The 24,049-nt window shown below is 34.0% G+C and overlaps 1 protein-coding gene across 1 annotated transcript in view; it reads left to right on the top strand.

Annotated features, from left to right (window-relative positions):
- Window positions 1-6,799: 6,799 nt before the first annotated feature.
- Window positions 6,800-24,049, top strand: part of LOC124361977 (fizzy-related protein homolog) — a 52,471-nt gene continuing 35,221 nt past the window's right edge. Inside the window, exon 1 of the mRNA XM_046816085.1 lies at window positions 6,800-6,993. The gene's annotated coding sequence lies outside the window, so the exon portion shown is untranslated. The remainder of the gene's footprint in view (window positions 6,994-24,049) is intronic.

Below are 24,049 nucleotides of genomic sequence, written 5' to 3'. Positions count from 1 at the left end.
CAAAACAGAGGTCATCTGGAACCAGAACATAAGTCGCGAGATATTCGCTAGCACTTCTAAGGTAAGTTGACGCGTGAAATACAATATAAGACCCACTATTCCTTCCCATGTCCCCAACAGAAGGCTGATCCTAACATCAACCTTATCTATCCTGAATATCCCATCATTCCAGAAGCAAGCACAAAGGTCATCTTATGACTAAGTGAAATGAGGATTTTATTCAACTTATTGTACTTAGCAAACCAAATCAATCCATCAGATCCTAAGTCCTGGGTAACAACTCTTCTAAGAATTACTTTACGTACTTGAAAACATTTTGGTAATAACTTTGTATCCTTTATTGATTAAGGTCCTGGATAAATATATTACTGCAGGATAAATCTCTTCCAATTATCAACAATAATGTGTTATATATTTATAATATACAACCCTTTTTGAAATTCCAACGTTTAATTGAAACAAAAATAATTTGTTTAGCTTTCTTGGTTCGTCACTATATGTCCATTGCTCAAAGGTACGAAATTTATTCAGTTCATACAGGACAATTTAAGGTAACTGGTAGTACAGCGTATACAGTAGAGAAAAGGACTATTGACAATTGCAATGCATTTGTATCTGAACATATTATCGTGTCTACAAAAATGAATTAGGTTCAATAGATAAAAGCCAATCGAACTTCTGTAGATTTTGTTTATTCATACGCGCCTGAACGTGAAACTTACTGTGCAAGACTTTACAAATTAAACTTACCAATATTTTAAAAGTCGATCGTAACTATAAACCCTAACAAGGAGAAACATAATCAAACAGCAACCGTATGTTCCAATATATTAGTGATTATAATATATTTGAACCTGAAAAATCAATCCACCCATGGTAACATATTCTCTTTCTGGCATACCGAAAAGTTACTCCAGAGCTTGATTGAGGCGTTTGCATGTGTAATTAAATTTATTGCTCCTAAAATTAAGGCCAAGATTTCAAGTCAAAAACTGATAACTAAGCATGAAGATTGGAAAACATCTACAATGAAGCTTAACCATAAACTATTATGCAGCTCTAGGGTTTTTATCACTATTGTAATAGTTGTCGTTTTAATAAATCAATATACTGAATTTAATGCGACAGTTTATGCTATGTTACTTGCAATATGACATACGGGTATAAACATTATGAAGCTAAATCCAATACGTTTTTGCTTATGTTGTAAGAATTTAATTTTTCAACAAACAAGCTGAGGGTCAACGTTGCTATCAGTCGTGAATGCTTAAGAAAAGTAAAACATAGCTTAAATGCGTTTAAAATAATGTCCTAATAATTATTCATTCATAATTTTAATCCCAGTTACTCGATAATGTGACAAGCTATCAAACATATTCTTCGTAATTTCACTATAATCCACTCGATTACCCAAAATGTACTATTTAATAAAGAAATGTATGGTATCATCTAACAATCTTTATAGAAATCCTGTGTATCTGCCAAAAAGTACATTAAAATTATGTTCGTAAATAAGAGCTCATTGTTAGCTTCTTCGTCGCCGACTTTTTTTCGGATCTCTTGAAACGAAGATAGCTCCCGTTCTAGAAGTCAAAACTGTGGCAGCGTCAAATCCCAGGCGCTGTCTAAGAGGAAGATGAACTGGAGTTAAACTCAACTTCACTCTATTTTGTTGTTTCACGTAACAAGAGGTTTTATTACAAGTACTTCAAAAATCAGTAATTAAAAATATATTTAGTAAAAACCGTTTTATTGCAAGTTTACTCAATCGTTTGAAATGTATGATAAGTATTTTTTACAAGAGCTTTTCAAGACAACTATATGAAAACAATTATATAAGGTTAGATATAAACATGTGGCCAATAGAGCTGGAGCTTTGATCACTCGGGTATTCCATCCAACTGTATCACATACGAAGGTGAAATAGTTTTGTGCAAGCACTTTTATATAATTATTGACGTGACAACGTCTTAAATTAGTTTGCGGCTCGAAGTCACTCATGAAAAAGTGTAACGCCCGGTAACGTTACGATGCCCGTCCAGTGAGTCCGCCGCACGGGATCCGCACGGGATAAAGCAGATAACTGTGGGTCCGCCGCACGGGATAAAGCAGATAACTATGTTTATTCGTGAAAATGTGGAGTGCTTAGATTCGTCATTTACAACAACTACAACAATAAAGGTAAATAATTGTACACTGATATTTCATTACCGTAAACTATGATTGATTGATTAATTGTTAGATTGACACAAAAGTTGAGAAACTGAGTTTATAGGTTATGTCATACTATTGACAAATGTTGATAGTGTTAAGTAAATTATTAGTTTAAATCACTCTGCAATCAATCGTAATTCAGTCGATTGAGAAGAAACAGCGCGTATTGCTAGTCAAACATTTAAAATAACAAATTATAACCTCTAACCTGTCATAACAGTGCGACCAAACAAACGAACTAAACCGAACAATCACCACGCGCGGAGTTAGAATTTAACTGTGTTTAGCAAGAATTTCAAATTCCAATTTTAGTAAATGTTTTATTCAACTTTACCATTCACAATAACAAATTTTAATTAATTTCAAATTATGTACAATGTTTTAGTAAACAAAATATATTTCTATAGTTAAAATTTGTGCAATTCTTATTTTCATTCAATTCCTTGTTCCTATTGTGCAATTTAATAATATTCATATCAATAAATATTCTACCGAGAAAAAGACGTTGTCACGTAAAATCTTCGCCCGTAAAACCGACTTTACAGGCAACCATAATTTTTTTTTAATTTTAAAACCGAATTGGGTAATTTCCTTAAACTGTGTCTCAAACGTAAAGTGTACTGGTGGACTGAGTAGTAGAAAAATTTTAATTTTCAGTTACAATGTTACCACTAGATCTTGTTTATTAGTCATGTGCACTGGACATTGCTCAGCTTTTAATATTCTTCTTAACATACAAATACAGTTTAAAAATGGAACGTACACTTAGAATACTACTGTATAAAAGGGGGCTACGCGAGTCGGCGGAGGTACACCATTCTTATTGCCCTCTTCTGAAGTATTAAACAAGATCTTATTAGTACCTCTTAAGTTACCCCACAAAAAGCACACTAAAAAAATAAAATATTTAAAATAAGGATATTATTTATATCCACTAGAATGACCTATGTGACACCACCTATCATAGCTCTCACCATGAAAAACTCATTTGAGCGTTTTACTTTGCAATGGATTACGTCCATTTTAAGTTTCACTGGATAGCGATACCTAATAAATTTAATCATTAAACACTCCCTTGGGTACAAAGACTGTTCAAAATATAATTCCCTTACCTTCTTATTAATTATATACAGGTGTTTAGTAGCATATCGCTCTTGACAGTCTTTTTCTTATAGTTAAAAATTTGAGTAGTAACTAATGTATCCTTGCCATTAAAAAGTACTCCCATATCATCACCAAATATACAACTACCAGCTGTTTGTTAAATTAGCGTTTAAATAGTTAACATACAAAAATCAGAAAAGGTCCTAAGAAAGTTCCCTAAGGTACACATTGTTTCACAAAGTGCTGACTACCATAAGTACATACTTGATATCTAACAGTCAAGAAAAACTCCAATAACATATTGTATAATTCATCTAGATCATAGCTGGACAACTTCACGAGCTTCAAAAAAATAACAGATAAGAGAGCAAGCAGATTACGTAGATCAAATATTTTTACTAATACCAAATTGCCTAGATGAAAGACTGTTGTTTATTTATATCAATTGAATTGCCTAATCATGGGGAGAACGTTATGAATCCTCCGGCAGCATAAGAATTAATAATAGATATAGAAATACAGTTTCCATATTCATATTTGGAACCTTTCGTATATACGGGAACAATTTTCGTGATCAGGAGCAAATTGGGTTAACGCAGTCATTGAACATATTCGTTTGGACATCTCAATCGCTAACATAAATCTACTAATAATATGTACATTTAAATCATAAATATCTAGGCCTTTACTTTTTCTGGCAGATTCTCACATAGAATCGAAAATTTCGTACTTTAAAAGACCTATTAATAACGGAAAAAATTTTTGCCTTACAAACAAAATTTCTAAAATTTGTATGTACTGTACGTACACGACTACTTACAAAGTAGAAGTACACAACATCACATGTCGTGTAACAGGCTTCACTAAGGTTGCACAAAATTTCAAGCCTACAACTCATTTCATTCTTGATATGTCCTGCGGTCAAATAGATAGAAAAACATCGAACAGAGAAGAAAGTTTTACATCCTTCTTGCAGAAAAAAAACTGGTCAATGTATAGATTGATTGCTCATCGGCGAACATAAATGCTATTGTATGTCGTTGACAAATATAATACATTAATGAGGGCCAAGATAAGAGCTCTGATGAACCTCCCGTGTCTGTACAAATTGTTTTAAGAGGGCAAACTTAATTCTTGCACTATGATTCATGTTTGAAAAATAATATCTGGACCAGCCGAGGCGAGATCCTATGATAGTGGCTCCTTCTCCAAAAGGGTACTATGGTACACCTTTTGGTTTCATGGGCAATCATAATGGCAACAAAATAATCTATATATATAAAAATGAATGTTTGTATGTTTGTCCTTTATGGAATCGTGAACTATTGGACCGATCATGATGAAAATTTGTACGTATATGTATTTTTCCACGGAGAAGGTTTATAAGCTATGCCCATCCCTTTCCCGATTCAGGATTCCGCCCCACTGGTTACAGAAATACCCATAAGAAATGCATTGCAGCAAACATATGTTAACGTCTTTTCAAATTTTTAATCAGCTGTTCTTTGTAAACATATATTACACTTATAGTTTTAAAGCATAGAGTAAGCTTAAGAGAAACGACAAATTTTGTTTAAACTGTTTTTGCAATCACTGTTAAACATAGACTTTACTATCCAGATAATACAATTCAAATTTGACGTAAAAATTCACCTTTAACTGCAATATTTATTTAATATAAACCATGCTCATGCTTGATCAGAAGAGTAATGCAGATATCATAATTACTATCTTACGTTGGCTACAAATATAAAGAATGTTATAAAATCAACCTTAGTTGTTTTTTTTTGACAGAAGTATGGTTCTCAAAACTCCGTGTGTACATATTCTCTCGATCGAGACAACAAAGCAAGCTCAATCGTGGCATCGGAGATATAACTAATTTAATCTAAAATTTATTATAGTAAAAAAAAAATTTACTAAGTAATATAAGGACTTCGGTTCTTAAGATTTGCGTGCGAAGCCGTGGGTAACAGCTAGATAGAGGCAGGAATATGGTACATACCTTCATAATACGCCCAAGAGGCTCACGATGGAACGACTATCAATTATCTCAGCAATGTTTAGAATGTGATAGAAAAAAGAATAAGTGAATATAGTGTACTGTTTTCAACGGGAAATTGCGTGCGAAGCCGCGGGCAACTTTTGCAAAAAAATTATTGAAATGCGCAGCAAAGCGCGCCGGGCCCGCTAGTAGTAGAATAAATAAATTTGCAAACAAACACAGTATACTCATAAGGTTTAACTGGGATACTCAGATTTTAACACGATATAGTAACACATGTAGCCTAATTATTCCATTACAACTTACCTCATTTTATGTTGACTAAGTTTGTAGAATGTTATAATTTAAACACTGTATTAATGCGGATGTTGTGTTTAGCTCCATTTCACATTCGGCTTGGTGCAGCGTCTGAAATCTGACGTTGTTTCAGACTTTATTTATGAAATCTGGAATTAACGTGCGTATGATCAAATCCAAAAAGTCAACGATGAAGAAGCTCAAAACGAACTTCTTGCTGAGAGATATCTAAAGTACAAAATAAGGTATAACCGTAATTTAGATGAAGTGGAGTTCTCATTTATCATTTCTTGCACTAAGTTGATGGTGAGATGGAGCTGAACAAAATATTCGCAATGAATAAATTCTGCCAACCATAACTGATTTATGTGTAAAGCATTGATATTAAACCCAATTTTATCGAACAAACATGTGAATGTCTCATGTAGAAAGATATGTCGGGAAAGATTTAATCTTAGAATTTAAATTTTGGATGAAAATTCATTTCTACGTCGACAAGAATGAGCTCTATGATCTTGTATGTCCAATCAAGGAATTTGGTTGAGCGACCGTTGAAGCCTATCACTCTCAAAGCTGATACAGCATCTCTTTTGTTTTTTATGGCAAGTACATATTCTATACCGTCCGTTGATTATCGTGTTGTCTATCTTTGAAGAAATGATCTAACATTTGTGTTGGACGTCAGCGAAGGCTGTTACGCTAAACGTGGTTTGGCGTAACATATAGTAAAAGTTACAATAAAAACAATTTAGTTTAACAAAACAACAGAAATAAGAATATAATCGAATGTGGACATAACGATACAAATCACAATATAAGTATAATAAATACATAAATAAATAATAATGGTTTCTCTAAGAGGGAATTCATAAATTAATTACTTTTATTACAGTATTTATTAAAGACTGCCCCGAAAAGGTGCATGCAGGTTATTCTTACAGTTATTATCCTATCATAGTTGTTTTTGTACTCAATATTGTTGATTTAGTATAATTTAATTCACTATAACATATCAATAACTTAATTTAATGTACTATATATACTGTGTGATAGGAACATCAAATATAATAAAGAGTTCTAGAACTCTCAATTCACATAATTTACAACGTATATTACTAGTCTTTGTGTGGTGAAAGTTTACAACGAATTAATCTGATATAACAGGCTGTGGTTTGGTTCCATAAAAAGAAAAGAAATCAGTTTAACACTAACAGCAAATAATAGCATCAATCTTGCTTCGATCAATTTCAAAATTTTATTAATAATCTGTTATTAAATAATGAAGACGTCAGTGATCAATAATTGAAGTGAAAGTTATGAATACAATTATATACTACTAAAACAAGTTAATCTTCCAGCACTACAAATACAAGGTAAATAAAGATTATAAATAACCTAATGTAGAGTAAACAAAGTGGAGAGAAGTGTTTTGCTTTCTCTGCATATATTGAAACTTTATAGCTTGTTTTACTGTACAATATCAATTTATTCCATATTCATTGTAGGTTTAAGTTAACAGCTGGACAAATTCCCTTTGACTAGAAACGAACACAAATAGGTTAATACATAAATGTTAGGCTAAAATCTAGGCCCATGAAACACTAGCCTTTATAAATAAGTCACAATCCAGGCAGTCTATAGTCTCCCATAAAATATTTAAAGTATACAGATAGTACATAATTATCAGTTATCTTTATTCAGCTGGAGTTCCATGTATATAATATATATGTATCATACCACCAAAATAGAATATCTAATAGGCTAAGTTAGGCTATCAGCCCACAATTATTGAAACTTAGGGTAGGGTACGATAAACGGACCCGGTTTTTTATATCGAAATTTGTTTGCCAATTTTATTACTTAATCATAACCATCCATATAATCAATCGATACTGATTAATTATTTTGAATTATAAACTTAAATAGTCTATATCAACAGCTGTAAATACTTTAAAATAATAAACGTAGGCCTAACTTAGGGTAATTTAACTCGTACCTAAAACCCCCATTATGTGAAATTTGTGGGAAAGAAACAACTGTAACTGTAAGAGGAGCAAATGTGGTCGTCTTCAGTTTCCCTAATTTTTGTTATAATAACTTGTTTGATCACTGTAAATATTAAATTCATATTTTAATTTAAAACATATGATTGTTATTGTGGACTATAGATACTTTTATACCGATTGATAGTCTAGGATTTGAGATGCGAATTGATAGTCTAGTCTTAAGTATCGAAGACTACATTCTTTGATATAAAAAACCGGGTCTGCTTATCGTACCCTACCCGAAACTTATTTTCAAATTCAGAAATCAAATATAACATGGATTCAATTATATTAGCTTGGGCCAATATAAGAAGTTAGTGAGGTGAATTTTGTTTACATTTATTTTATTACTGTACTCAAATATAAATTAAGCCTATTGATTATCTCAGTTGAAAGAAATATTGTTAAGTTAGCCGAATTATTGTTATATCTGTGAACATATTTCAAAATATAATACTCTCCAAAATAATAATACATTGGAATGAAAATAATAATTGTGTGTGATAACAAAACACATCTTTTAGAGGTTAAACTATTTTTGACTGAGGTTTTAATGGAATTACAAATTTGATATTTATATATTTTAGTGAGACCCAATTTTTTTCACTAAACATTACCTATTTAAAACTCCTGTTGTGTCCACTAGTGTAGAAAGTGATCATTAGGAATAAGGAAACGTTAAATAAGGAAGTTAATGGCAGTTGATTTGGGTCTGACAGGTAGGGTGGTTCGTTTTCTGGTAGATTTGACTGTTAGATAGTTAGGTTAGGTAAGTTTACATTAGTTTACTTCTAATAAGGCTAGAGTATGATGAGCGGACTCGGTTTTTATATCGCTTAGTATAATCATTGATAGTTCATATGGTATAATAAAACTATCAATCTTATTTAGTATCTAAAGTATAAAATAGAAGTCATGTTTTAAACTAAAGTAATATCATGTTTGTTTCTATAAATTTCTATTTTTGTGTTCTTCATACTAGTGTGGTCGGTATAATCCCAAAGTACCAGTAATTGATTTAATATACACATTGACACAATCTCATAACTAATAAAAGAACCTAAAACATCAAACAGAGAATTATGAGAGGTTGTAGGACAAATCTCATTTAAATGTACTTAAGAAGCCTTTTAATAACAGAACAAACATCTTGAAATCTAGAAAACACAATAATGAAAGTAATGAAAGTAATGATTTATTCCATATTACACATAAGTATAAATAAAGCACAATATTAAGTTTGGAATTTCACTGGCCACTCTTACAAGTACTGTGGCCAGGAATAAACTAGAAACAATTACAGTTTAGTGTCAGAGTCCAGATGTTATCACTTGCTTACAACCGAGGTGACGTCTGTCAGACACAAATAATCTTAAATGCTATTTCGTTTAGATATCTAAAGGTAACTAATTAGCATTTTTATTTAGATGAAGTCATTTTAAAAACCAAATATTATGTTTGTAATCTTAAAATGTATTTACAGTTGGTACTAAGGATGCTATTGTTTAAATTAATGGTATCTGTGAGGTTAACCCTTTAAGGAGTGCGTGTAAACTCTACATAATCAGTAAGGACGTCGTATGACGTATGCTCTTATAGTGGCCCAAAGGAGTATGGACGTCATATGACATTTAGCCTCTGTATTTTTGTATTATCGTAAATGCATTGCTATTACTGATTGCCTTTTAGTAGATTAGTCTGTAAAGTGGTTCCATCTATCGGCAACATACTTAACTTCCATTTTTTGTGCTCGGATTCACTTGTAATCTGATTTTACCACCAGATCGCAGTAGCCACCTGGTACAAGCTACTGACTCAAGGTCGCGTTGAGCACCCATTGATTTGCTGTCAGAATATGCCACCACATTATATTAGCCATTCCTTGTATACTGCGTACTGTGGCCATATAACTTGTGAGAGTGACTTATATTTGTTGAGCAACCATCTAGTTTGTTACTGTTGTGCAAATGGCATACAATATTGAACGAGTCTGCTGTAGTGAGGAAATAAGACATTTGATTTTGAAAAAGTACTGTAATATTGACTTATAGAACACGTAGTCCTTTTTTTTTAAGCTTTCAAATGTAAATAAACATTTTTTAAGAGATTTTAATTTTGTACTCCTTTTGGTAATTTTTTGGATTTCATCCATTACACTACTTTGGGATTATACCGACCACACCAGTATGAAGAACACAAAAATAGAAATTTATAGAAACAAACATGATAGAACGAAAAAACAACTCTTCAATTACAAAATTACAAACTTACAAGCATTTCCAGGTATTGTGATCGGTATTGTTGTCGCTGTTATCTTATCTTTCTCGAGAATCCTGATTACGGCAGGCCGCGCGGCATCACGTGATTTGCACGGTACATCATTGCCTTTCCATTACAATTCAATTTATATTTCTGATTAGCCCCTCTAGAATTTGATATTTTACTGATAGGTACTATCTCGAGGGATGTTTTTCTTTCGTCGACATCAGCGCGGGGCAGCACCGAAGGTGCTGTCGAAGCCCGCGCTGATGGCCGGAGGCACTCGCATTTTGGGTGGCGGAATGTGATCAAGAATAAAAACAAGTTTTGAGTGTTTTTTTAATAAAAAGTTTAGTTTGGTAAATGTTTGTTTTTGTTGAATTTTTGTGTTTGGAGAAATGTAGAGGTAAAACACGGAAGTACAACAAAGCGATGCACCAGCTGAACGGGCGGCGAGACTCTGCAATCACGTTATCTACTAGACGCTCGACTTTGACCTCTGTCTGAGGATGGGGAGGTGTTTGCGATAAGACAATTCCTGTTTTATATTGACGAAATATTGTTCTACGCTAATCTAGTAATCAGTAGAAACGAAATGTGAAATAACGATTCATGTCTGGGTGTGGTCGGTATAATCCCAAAGTACCCATTACACTACTCATTTTAGCCTATCAAAAGAAGTCATATGACGTTCATACTCCTTAAAGGGTTAAAGACCGACCCGGCAAATCACGAATTTGACGTTATCAATATATTCTACTTTATTTATTTATTTATTATTTCAACGGCATCCGCCAATATACAATAATTTCACAACATTTTCATGCATCTACTCCTCCTGAACAAAAATATATATGGTTTTAGGTGGTCCAAATGACTAATAATAGGGTTTTAGGGGGTATATTTACGGTTAAGTTTTTAATATTTTAATGGGTACAGTACTTTCTGATTAAACTGAGGCCACCGATAATAAACGGGATTTAGCAAATTTGGGTGGGCAGTTGTTACACAATAATCATTAACGATTAGATTAGTTTAGTAAACCTAAATCACCTAACCACATCAGCCGCAGCTTGCTTTGAATAGGTGGCCTCCGTTTAATCAGAGAGTACCTTTTAATGTTCTGTTTGTGTGCTGTGTCTGGATATCTGTTTACTTCATGTTATCTGCAGCCTGGACTGATAGCGTATCTATTATCTGAGCGCTCCGGGGCTGTAGTCAGTGCTTCACAAGATATTGTGTACTGTAGTTCAGATCGAGTGTATCACGGATCTACCATCCATAGTTCGACGAATTGTAGTGAATTGTGTGTGTTGGTGTGTTTTATTGGGCATGTTAGGAGTTTACGTTTTGACTGAAACAAAATTATGTCCTTTTTAATAGAACATAGAATTTTTAATAATGAGTGTATTTGTTCATTGTGCGGTCGTGAACTTTTTTTAAACCAGGACACTTTGTTGTTTTGTTGCGACAGAAAATTTTGCAAAAGTAGTAAAAAAAAGGTTTAGGCTAAATATTTTATTTTAATTTTTTTTAATTGGTCCGGGCAGGTTCCTTTTTTGAAAGAACGTGGTTAAACATAGAGACATACGAGGGCTGTTTTTTTTTCAAGTTCCGTTTGTTTCTCCAAATAACCAGCGTAGTGGCGGGAGGCGGGGCTGCGTGTTGTGCAATTGCGCCGCTCCCCCACTACAACCAACGCCGTTGCCGGCTCCAATCCATCAGTCGTAGCCGAGCTACGGGCGAGTAAAGATGGCCGCTACGATCAATTCTCCCGCCAGTTGTGAGTTGCGAAGTGTGATTCGTTTCCTTCAAGCTGAAGGATGTAGTGCTGCTGAAATCCATCGCAGAATGAGTGTTGTGTATGGTGAACACTGTATGAGTGATAGCGCGATAAGAAAATGGTGTAGGCTATTTGCTGAAGGTCGAACAGACGTCCATGACGAAGGCGGTCAAGGACGCAAGTCGGTCGCTACTGCAAGTTTGGTTGAACGAGTTGACCAAGCGATCCGGGAGAAACGGAGGTTTACAATTGATGAACTTTCTACCGAATTTCCAGCCATTTCAAGGTCTTCCTTGTACAAGATTGTGACGACCGAGCTAGGGTACCGAAAATTGTGTGCCCGTTGGGTACCCAAAATGTTGAGTGAGGATCACAAAACGAAGCGAATGGCGTCAGCCCTAACTTTTCTGACGCGATATGACAACGAGAAAGACAGTTTTTTAAAGTCTATTGTTACTGGGGATGAAACTTGGGTCCTGTATGAAAATCCAGAAACCAAGAAACAATCAAAGCAATGGATGCACACTCACTCCCCTAGCAAGCCCAAAAAATTCAAGCAGACTTTGACCAATAGGAAAACAATGGCTACAGTGTTTTGGGACCAAAAAGGTGTGCTTCTGGTTGAGTTCATGCAACAGGGAACAACGATAACAAAGGAATCATACTGTGAGACTCTACATCGCCTCCGGAGAGCAATACAAAACAAACGGAGAGGAATGCTGTCATCCGGCGTGGTCCTGATCCACGATAATGCACGACCGCATAGTGCCAATGTCACAAAACAACTTCTGCAAAAGTTCAAATGGAAAGTTTTCGACCATCCGCCGTATAGTCCTGACTTGGCGCCCAGTGAATATCACCTCTTTCGAGAAATGAAGGCGTGGTTAGGTGGACGACGCTTCGCTGACAACGAAGAGCTTCAAGCAACTGTAAGGGTCTACCTGAGCTCACTGGCGGCAGACTTCTTCGAGGAGGGTATAGGAAAGCTTGTCTCTCGCTACGACAAGTGCCTCAACATTTTTGGTGACTACGTAGAAAAATAGGTAAGAAATTACGAATCTTTTGGTAATAAAATCATCTTTTTATCTCAATGTGTTTATTATTTATGGCCTATCGGAACTTGAAAAAAAAACAGCCCTCGTATTTTGGTTTGGTGACCACGTTGTTGCATTTGAAGTCACCGAGACAACGCTATATTTTGTTGGAGTTTGGCGTTTGGAGCAGTCGTTGAAATTGATGAGGCCAAATTTGGAAGGAGAGAATACAATCGCGGCAGAAGAATTTATGGAAAGTGGGTTTTTGGGAGAATCGAAAGGCAGAGCAGAGATTCCTTCCTTGTCCCTGTTGAATTACATGACAGGGACACCCTGTTCGAAGTTATTAAAGTATGGGTTCTGCCAGGTATGACAATTGTTAGCGACTGTTGGAAGCCCTTCAACTGTCTCGGTGACGAGGGATTCAGGCACTTCTCCATCAATCATTCTATTAATATGTTGACCCTGATACCAGTACACATACAAACACCATTGAAAGACACTGGTGAGAAGTCAGGGCGAACATCTCTCGTTATGATGTCCGGGATGACCATTTTGTCGGGTACCTGGCAGAATTCCTTTTCAACGCCAAATACCTCCACCCAAATACCAGGCTCCACCACTTTTTTGTTGCTGTCGCTCAGCTCTATATGCCAACACATTCATGGTAAGTGTTCTCTATTGATGTCATTTTTATATTAATACTAAGGTTTTTCATGATTTATTACCTTTTTTTTTACACTTTACATAAATTTCTTTGCATTACATTTCACTTTATATTTCTAATCAGCTCCTCTAGAATTTGATATTTTACTGATAGGTACTATCTCAAGGGATGTTTTTCTTTTGTTAACATCAGCGCGGGCTGTGGCAGCACCGAAGGTCACGTGACAGGTGACGCGGATGTACAAAATGGAAATATTGCTCTGCGCACGAACAGTTGTTCCATTTTTTATGTTCTACAACTTTGTTATTTCTCATTTCCACCCCGTCAAACCATATATTGTTTTGTTCAGTAGGACGATTCCAATTAGTTAATAACACAAAACTCGTATTTCGCTGCTCTTGCCGTTACTTTCACAATTACCAAATTAATTAATCAGTATCGGTTGATTATGTTGATGGGCGTAATTAAGCAATATTGTTTGTTAATTTCAATTATTAATACATGGTCTGCTTATCGTACTCTACTCTCTAATAACAATATACTATAACTATACAGCAGTTACATAATAAGTGTAGTTTTTACTTTTGCAACTTTTTCAAATTGGTCACCCTGATATCCCTCCTTATCCTATCATGTGAATCGCGAACCAAGAACTCTATTTCCTATATTTATTGATGTTAAAAATGGGCATTGGGTACAGTTTAGGCTATTATCTTTTATTTTTCAGTACTTTTTACTTATTTCCCTACTAAAATGGCACTTTATATACTGTAGTCTGGAATATTTAAATATTTTTTTTAGATCATTTTAGTGGTTGTCCTCAAGCTATACATTTACGACAAGATGAAAGCAGCTGGACAATAGCTAAAAAATCTAAAATGAAATGTTAGCACAACAATAGTTACTAGTAACACTGACCCTACCCGAGAGTTTATGTTTATAATTTAAGTCTTGTCATTTGAGGTATAATAATGAAAACTCATCTAATCTAACTACTTGACTGCCAAACCAACCTGAGGTCAAACCAGCGAATCCAAGAGTCAACCGGGCAATATGAGCCAACCACCATAACTTCCTTATTCCATGTTTCCTTATCCTAAACGTTCCCTTTTTACATTAATACCCATTAGAGGAGGAGTTGGGAACAAATTTTTCTACAAAACACATGATTTTTCTAAACCAAATAAATACCAACAAAATAAATGAAAGAATACAAAGTAATATAGCCTATGAAATATTCTGTTTTGATTTTACAGTGATGTGATGTTCATTCTCCACACACTGTTCGCTTATCTCATTCAACTTGAAGAGCGATTAAGACGCTCACGTGGTTTGAGTTTGATTTTAAATAGGTTACTATTTTGTTGGATGTTATGTAACGGGTCAATGTTAAATACATATTTGGCACCACTGATAGTCAGGGTATTTCTGATTTGTACTTTACCACCCTCAAATCTTGTTGGATGATTTGGCACTGGAAAATATCAATCCAAAATACCTCTTGCCATCGGGGACTTTAGTGGACTATGCACATTTGGTGGAAAAAACAAAATTCCTAAATACAGTTTTTCATTTATATCATCTTCCCAAGAGTACTGCTTTGGAATTAGTAGAAATGAAAATTTTGGTGACATTATCTGGAGGCCACTATTTTTTTGAAGAGTTTCTTACCGGGGACCTAAGAAAATTACATTATTAGAAAGAACAGACTTTACTTGACTTACTGTGAAAATTAATTGTCACTATAAAGATCAATTCTTATTTTCTGTCTCCGTAAGAGAAGTGATGTCAGTGAGAAGGAGACCACTCTTTGCCTATCCACTACTTGTTATTATACGTATATAAGTAGATTTGTATACCATAAAAATGTTACTAGTCATCACAAACAAATTAAAACAATGAAATGATTGCATTGTTAGTTGTGCAATACTTTTTCAATGGTTATGCATGTTCAAAAATATTATCTTGCATTATAGTTAAGATAGAATAAAAGAGTTTTTTTGGTAATTAATGTATTAATGGAACTTTTCTTTCTTCCATGTGTCTCAAAATATAAATCTTTTGGCATATTTAATGCTTAGATCGGGACTTCTAAGATAACTGATTTAATCGCTGCCCTGATTCATTGCTTCAATTTTGAAATATTTAGAATATTTTCACTATCTTCTCCTTGACTGCTGACACAGACCCGTGTATAAAAATCTAAACGGGTCAGGTCAAGTGAGCGTGGTAGCCAATCATTCCACTCACTTTAATCATTTGTGAAAGATTATAGCATTCTAGTAAATCAAGATAGATAATCCTGGTAGTAGTGTTTTCAGCTAGGAAAAATGGACCAATAACATAGTCTTGAGAAAGAGCACAAAATAAATTTATTTTACAAGAATTGCTGTGATGTTCTATAAAGGCATGAGAATTATCACTTCCCAGATATGAATATTATGGCAATACACCTTTCCAGATAAGTTAAATGTGCTTCATTACTAAAAACAAAATTTTGTTTATAACATTCTGATCCAGTTCATTTTCATACATAATAAATTATCAACTGAAAGAGTCATACCTCATTAATATATTATCAGGCTTCAAAGCATGTACTAGTTGAGGGTTAAAACTATTACATTTAAGCCTTTTCTTCAAAACTTTGTGAACTGTAAACTTAAAAACATTGAACTCATAACCACGTTTCTGCACAGAGTTTTTGGACTTCTTAAAAAACTGTTTTGAATGTCCTCGATGATTTCATCCTCTGTTTTTTTTACCTATTAGTCCACTTTTTGTCCAATAAGCTGCCTGTTTCTGTCCACTTTATTAATTATATAAATTTGATGTACCTAATCAGTATTGTATGTCTTCAGTGTAAATGGAACTACTGCCCTCTCATCGTTTTTCTGCCAAAAAAACAAAAAATAAAAAAAACAAAAAACTTCACTTTGTGTCTGGTGCATTGCTTTGTGATTCCATTTACAATGTACACAGACTGACTCACTGCACTGGTTTGTTTCCTAAACTTGTAGTCAGAGAGCAAATGGTTTGTTGAATCATATTAGTGCCCAGTCCTTTTATTCCTTCAACTACTGTAAATAAGCCATCCCACAATGTCAATGAAAGCTAATGTAGACTATCCAAAGTAAACTAAATGGTTTGAATATGTATTATTTACAAAGCTCTCAGCAAATACAAGTATTTGCCATTGCAAATATTTTGTGCAATAGACAATAGACAAATCTCTTTATTTCATGAACTTTGAGTACAGAAATGTCGTCAAAAGTTTGCAAGAGTTGGAACTTGATGAATCCATGTACGAAAATTAGTTTTGATTTTGAAAAGTCGGGTCTTCCCCTCCACCGAATGTACTCGTCGATTGAGTAAAGGGGTCGAACTAGGAGCCAGTTTGATAAGCCGCTGTCTCATATTCTTGATTGGCCCTGGAGTTTTCAGCTCATCAGGCAGGTAGTTGGCAAGTTTGGCACCGATGTATGAGGGCTTCTTCTCATAGAGTGCCAGTCTGTGATTGGGAAGAACATAGTCGCTACCGTTTCTTGTGAAGTGGTTATGTAAGTTGTTTCTTCTGGGGAGATCTTGACGTGCAGCATGGAGGATTACCTCAAGAATGTAGAGCTACCACTGTGAGGATTTTTAAATTTATAAAAGCTCCTCGGCAGGACTCCTGAGGGACCTAGACCCAGCATGGCTCTGATGATTTTCTTCTGGTGTATCAGTACTCTTTGGAGGTTTGTTTTGGAAAGAGTTTCCCCATAGTACAAGGCCATATCGAAGATGTGACTCAGCAAGAGCAAAGTATGGCTGTTCGGAGTATGCTCTGATCTTCTGTGATCGATTTGAGTCTTTTTATAACGAATACACCAGAACTGAGTTTAGAGCATACCGTATCCACATGGAGACTCCATGACAGGTCCTGAGTCAATGGTGAGGCCTAGGTGTTTAGCATATTCGGTTTGGTTTAGGTCCAGGTATTTCAGTTACTTGGTGTTTTTTTGATCCAAAGAAGAGCTGTGTGCTTTTACTCTCATTAACAGCCAAATCATTGCTATGGCAGTACTCAAGTGCATGTTAAATGCTATGTATGCTTTAATTTCAAGTTCTTCAGGGGTTTTTGTACTATTTATAAGAACTGTGTCGTCTGCATACATAAGCAATGAGCAGTGCCGCTCAAGGAAATTTGGCATGTCGCTGGTGAAAATGATGTACAGGACAGGGCCCAGGACTGATCCTTGCGGGAACACCTCTATCTAGCTTTTGGCTTTCCGACCGAATTGTTTTGCATTGTCCCTTTGTGATCTGTATGACTTATTTCAACCACTTGGGTTCTGCCTTCCAAGTAACTCTTAAACCAACTTGCAGCAACACCGGTCACTCGTCGATATTCCCTCTAATTTCTTTAAAAAGCATTTCATGGTTAAGGCAATCAAATGCCTTGCTGTAATCTAGGAGTATGGTTGTCACAGTGTTTCCTGCCTCTTATATTGTCTATAAGTCCTTCTATTAGGCTGATTAATGCTGTTACTGTTGACCTACCCGCAGTGAAGCCATGTTGATGAACTGTAAGCATATTAAAGGTTTTGATATGTTGTAGGAGTCTGTTCAGTACTATTTTTTCTATAATTTTAGAGAAAGCTGACAGAAGTGAAATCGGCCGATAGTTTGATGGTTGCTTTTTATCACCTTTCTTATGTTTTGGTAGCACTTTAGCGATTTTTAGCTGAGAAGGAAATGTGCCCTGTAAGAGAGACTTGTTGACAAATATTTACTAGTGGTTGTGCAAGTTCGTCTTTACATCGCTTCAATGTTTTTTGGTGACAGTTCATCTATTCCTGAGGAGGTTTTTGATTTCATTGACTGGATGACTTCTTTTACCTCTATTGAAGTGGTTGGTGAAGTACCAAGCAGGGACAGTTAGTAATCCTGCTCGTCATTGTGTTCTGTCTGGGCTTAGTTGTTGTGTTAAGGTTGTTTTAGCAACACTAAGCTAGGTAGATATTCAGTTGGTTTGCTATATCCATAGGGTTATAGATTATTTTTTCCGTTCACTTCCAGCTCGGACAGTGTGTTATGGTCTTGCTTACTTTTTTCCTTTCACTATTAATAATTTTCCAGATAGCCTGACTTTTGTTTTCAGCTTCATCGATGATCTTTGCAGTTGCTTCTTTCCTTCTCCTTTTAAGTAGTTGATCATATTCTTTCTTTTTTCTCGCCGCTTGTTGTTTGTCCTCTAGCTTTCCATACAGAATGTATTGCTCTTGTGCTAGGAGGAATTCATTTCTTAATTTTTTAGTGTCAGAGTCCTGAGGTGTGGGTTTCTTCATTTTCTTAGTTTCGAGTAATTTTGACAGGACAAGTTTTGTTGATTGTGCTTATAATTATCTTGTGCAGGGTCATGTATGCTTCTTCAGCATTTTCCTTTGAGTATACTTCTTTCCAGGATTGTTGGCTCAAGAGTTCTTTTTAGTTCCTGTATGTTTCTCCTGGTAAAAGCTCCTTTTTTGTATTGTCATGTTGTCCTTTCCAGGTTTTTGGACATTTATTGTGCACATTTGTCCCGGTATGATCAGAGATGAAGGTATTTATTACTTCGGATTCAATTTCAGATGAGGCTAAAATTAGTACATATAAAATCTATGGAGGTCTGGCTATGTGGTGTGATCCTGGTTGGAGGGAGATACAGTCTTATGATGTTGTAGGTGTTCAGGAAAGCTTCAAGTATTTTGTTACTCGTTGAACTCTCGTCCAAGCAGTTTACATTTATGTCCCCCATTAGGATTACTGTACTCTTCCATGTTGGAATTGTGTCCAGGAAGGTTCCTAGGATTTCTAAGGCATTTTCCAAGATTATGACTTGGCCTGTAACACTCCAAATAATATAAGTGTCTCTGGGTTTGGTTTGTAGCTTTACTGCCGCTATCTCACAGAGCAAGTTCTTCGCTGTATTGGGACGCATTCAAGCTTGTTGAATGATTCCTGAAGTTTCTCTCTAACATATACTGCAACCCCCCCTTTAATATGTTGTGTTCTGCTAAAAGAATCTATTAGATTGTATCCATTGAATCTAACATGACTGATAGAATTTTCTTGGTAGCCATGTTCCGTGATAATAATGATGTCAGGGGTCTCTTGGGCTAGCTGGTCGTTTAGGATATCTATTTTTATTGGAGAGGCGGTCTAACATTTTGATGGAAAAAAGCTTTATTTTTTCTTTGTTTGTGTACTTTGCTGGGGATACTGTTTTAAGGTGTACCCTCTCTTTTGCTGGAGTGATTTTTGGCCACAGTTGTATGGAGTTGAGCCAATTTCAAGTATTTTGTATTGAGTATATGTTTTGTTCGCAGGGTGGAGAGAATTCACAAATGTTCTGGTATTGTAATTTTGTTTGAATTTGATTTTCTGAATGGACTTTCGGCTAAAAAATGTCTTTGATTAGGTATTTTGATATTGGTTGTAGGTTTTGGCTGTGGGCAATTATCTGTCTATGTACTTGTGCTTCCACAACCATTGTGTGTCCGGCCTGGATTGGCGAATCCAGGACCTTGTTTGTCGTCAGCCCTGTTAGCCTTGATCCTGGTGTATCCATAGGGTATTGTGTCTGAAATTCCCTGCATTTTGCCATTTGTAAATGAGACACTGAAACAGTTCTTCTTTTTTCCCTTAGATGGTGTATTACTCAGTTTAGCTGGTGTATGTTTTCTTACTGTTTTTTGTTTTGGTACTTTGGTTATGCTTTTGAATTTCTGAGTTAGGAGGTTCCTTAGATTGGTTATTTTTGGATCTGTACCGCCAAGTCTCTAACTGTACATTCCAAACTATCTTGCCTTACTTTCAGCTGTACAAGTTCCATCTGCATGTTTGAGGAGCAATTTATAGGTTGAGAGATGCAGTGAGAGCCTGTTTCAGTTTGAGTTTCATTATTTTGTAAAACGTAGGCAACTCTAATATTTTAATATCTTGAGAACTTACTTTCTTTTCAAGCTTATTAATTGTATTCTGTAGATGATTTATCATTTTAGCATAATCGTCTACCAGTTGTCCTTGTTTGTAGTCATGCTCTTCAAAAATAATTTGAGTAATCTAAACGAAGTTTCTTTTCTTTTCCCAGTTGGACTTGTGTTTCAGATAAATTCTGTAGAAAGGTCTTCAATTTTGCTGAGATACTTGTTTTCTTCAATTTTCATTCTATCCAACTGTTTCTTCTTCCAAAATTTCTAATTTAGCTTCTAATTCAATATTTTTTCCTTTCAAGAGGTTTATTTTCCTCGAGGAGTGCTGCCCCTACTTTTTCCAGCTATTTTTAATTTTTCGTCATTATTTTCTAAGTTATCTAGAAAATTATTTTCACTCAGACTGTTTTCCAACTCTTTTATTGAGGTGTACAGACAATCTGGACTCTTGGAGAAGCTAACTTCAATGTTTTCTGGGTTAGGTTCTATATACTTAGTTCAGGTTCTTGAAAAGACGAGTTGGGGGGTATTTATTTCTAACTGTGCCAGAGTTCTAGGTCCACATAGCTGTGTATTAGTGCATCTTCTACATATCCAGTTTGTAGAGTCCTTTTTAGATAGATCTTTTAGTTCCTTACTCGCTATGTTTTACACAGTCTGCATGGTACCATTTTTTGCAAGTCCCATTGCAAAATATTCCCTTATATCTAACACCCACTGTACAAACTCCGCATGGATAACTAGGCATGTTTAATTCTTAATTTTATTTCTTATGCAAATGAAATGGTTATTAAAAAAGTTTGAATTTGATTAAAAACATATGGCTAATTAATTTAATTTAAAAATACACTGCTGAATTTGTTTTCCTGTAGAGATTGCTGAAGCTAAAATTGTTATTTGTAATCGTCATATGGATTTTTTTTTAAATAGGCCTAAGTGTTTCTCTGTGGTAATAGTTTTATGACGTTTTCAGTTTCTGTTCATTAATAGTTTTGTTTTCAATAGAAGTGTTACTGGTGTGATTTTAAAATTATTCACATTTTAAGTATAAAAAATAGAAAAGTGCAGCTTTAGCAGAAAATTTATTGTTTAGTTTATTGCTGAATGAAATGAACCGGAACAAAACAACAGTGATTGCAAAGTTCAATGATATAGAGATCATAACCTTTAATTGCACATCGTTGTTTTTAAGTATAAATTGAAATCTTAGTTACAAATAAAATTGGAAAGACATATTAATATTTTAATAAAGAAACAAACTATTAACCCAAACTGAACATAATTAAGAAAAAATTGTGGTTTGCTTTATTTAAAAGATGAAATTTCATAGCTTTAGTATTTACAAGAAAGCAGTTTTTTAGTGAATTTTGATAAATATAATTTTGTTGAATATTTATGAAAGTTGCATATTTTAACGTACTATTTTATTTTACACTTTCATTGTTTACGTTGGTGAAGGAATTTTTATTAGAAAGTTATCAGATTCATAGAAGTAATAAAAATAATAATGCTTATTAAAAATTACTTAAATTTGTCCATCATGTACTTTACTTAATAAGATAAATATCTTCTGTGTGTTTAAACTTATAAGCAAAAAAAAAACAAGCTTTGGTGATTATTAAAGTATTCTTGTACACTATGATATGTAGGTACTAAGATAATAGTCATTATTGATAGCTTATTCTAATTTCCTTGATTCTCACTGTGTATATTTAAGGAGTGAGTGCTCTAGCTATTTTATTTAGTTGGTTGATGGGTTACACTTTTTGTGAAGTCGGAAATCTTCAAAACTGGCTGGTTGAATGGCTAGCTATATATAGTTAAATATTTTATTTTATGAACTAACAATTCTAGTTTGTAAAGCAAGAGAAATAACTAAAACAATATTTCTTTGTTGAATTTACTTGACATCATTACACTTTGTTCAAATATGGTAGTTTGCAAAGAAGTTTAAAATTAATGCTAAACAGGCTGTGCATTTTAGTGGTAATCAAGGATTTATTACCACTTAATTAGTTTATTTACTATTATATGCTGCTCTTTATTGCAATGCACTCATTTAAGTACGATTTATCAGACATCTTCTGACAGTAAACACAACAATGGTAAGCTTATTTGTAAAAAGTTAGATAATGAGTGTAATTTTATGCTGGTATATGTGGTATGCCTTTACTTACCAAAAGTGTAATAGAGGAAAGCAAAATATTTAACCCTTCAGGTGCAATTCCCATTTTATCAATTCCTGTGTGAAAAGTAACATTCCATTCTATTGCACAATGTAAAGTTTTAGAAAAACATTTGAAAATATCTTTATTTTTAAACATATTTTCTTCCAAATGTTACCATGTAAAGAATAAATTGACCTTTAAAAATAATGTAAAAATGTAAGTTTTAAAATATATTGTTTATTGATATAAATGATAAGTCTAATTTAAAAAAAAAAACTAAGTTCTGACATTCAACTAAAATAATGTAGGCTACCTATACATATTTAAACAATTGTTTCCCTATTTTTCACTGTACAGAGCAGGAAAATCCTCTACAAGACATCATATTTTTTTCCCATGGAAAAAGTTCATTTTAAAAGTTGGGAAATACTGTATTGTACATTTACCTGGCAAAATTAATACACAATAATGGCAATTTTATGAACAGTTTCATTAAAATCATTTACCTACAACTAAAACATTACATAGGAAATGATTGCAAGCTATGTAGTTCCTTACATTTTTAGTCAGATTTCCCCTTGTATAAAAATATAACAAATTTAAACATTGTAAAAAGTTAGTTGGCACAAAGTGATAAAATGAAGAGTTTAGAACATCTTTTATTAATTTTATTTGATAACGGTATGGTTTTAAACACAAAACATTTCACTGTGATTGATTTTTATCTCACTTTTTATAGTAAACTGTCTTATCTGCAAAATACAGGACCAACATAGTGATAATAAAAACCTAATCATGAATTCTTCTCAAAGCAAGTAAATTTTCAAAACTTTTTAGCTTGGAATGAAATTACGGAGAATATTTAAACTTACATAAACTTTTTATTTTCAAGGTACGTTTTACGGGTATTTCCAAAATGCTGTACTTAAATTTGCTAATTTATAATGTCTAAAATAAATATTTTATAAACTATGAAACCATACAATAATTTGTAGAAATCACATAATTGTATAACAAAGTCAAAATCTCTATTTTTTTATTGTTAATAATTGGCGAAGGCCATGATTAAAAATGGTAAAATAGTGTATAGATTCTAGCTATTCTTATACACAAATTTATGAATGTAATGGAACTTTTTATGGGCTAGGCTATAGGCTTTGTTTTATAGGCTATTAAATCTTTATACTTTATAGAAAATATAAGTTTGAAGAAAGATTTGGAGCATTATATTTTTTCTATAAAGCTTCACTAAAATGGCAGAAAATTAAAAATACTATTAATACTCATATTCTGATCTAATTTGCTATTTTAATCTGTCTGAGACATGTGTTTCTTGTCTCATTGTCTTATTGATATGCAATTATATTAGCTAAATTATTTGAAAAGTAATTACATTTTGAAATGAACTCTCATTAGATTGAATAGGTAACATTAAGAGCCATTAGCAAATCACTTATTGATCACTTAAAGCTGAGCTGGATATTCCAGGTTTTGCTATATTGTTCACTATAATCCAAATA

Source organism: Homalodisca vitripennis, chromosome 5 (assembly GCF_021130785.1).
Source record: "Homalodisca vitripennis isolate AUS2020 chromosome 5, UT_GWSS_2.1, whole genome shotgun sequence".
Taxonomy (NCBI): domain Eukaryota; kingdom Metazoa; phylum Arthropoda; class Insecta; order Hemiptera; family Cicadellidae; genus Homalodisca; species Homalodisca vitripennis.
This window is presented reverse-complemented; position numbering and strand designations above follow the sequence as displayed.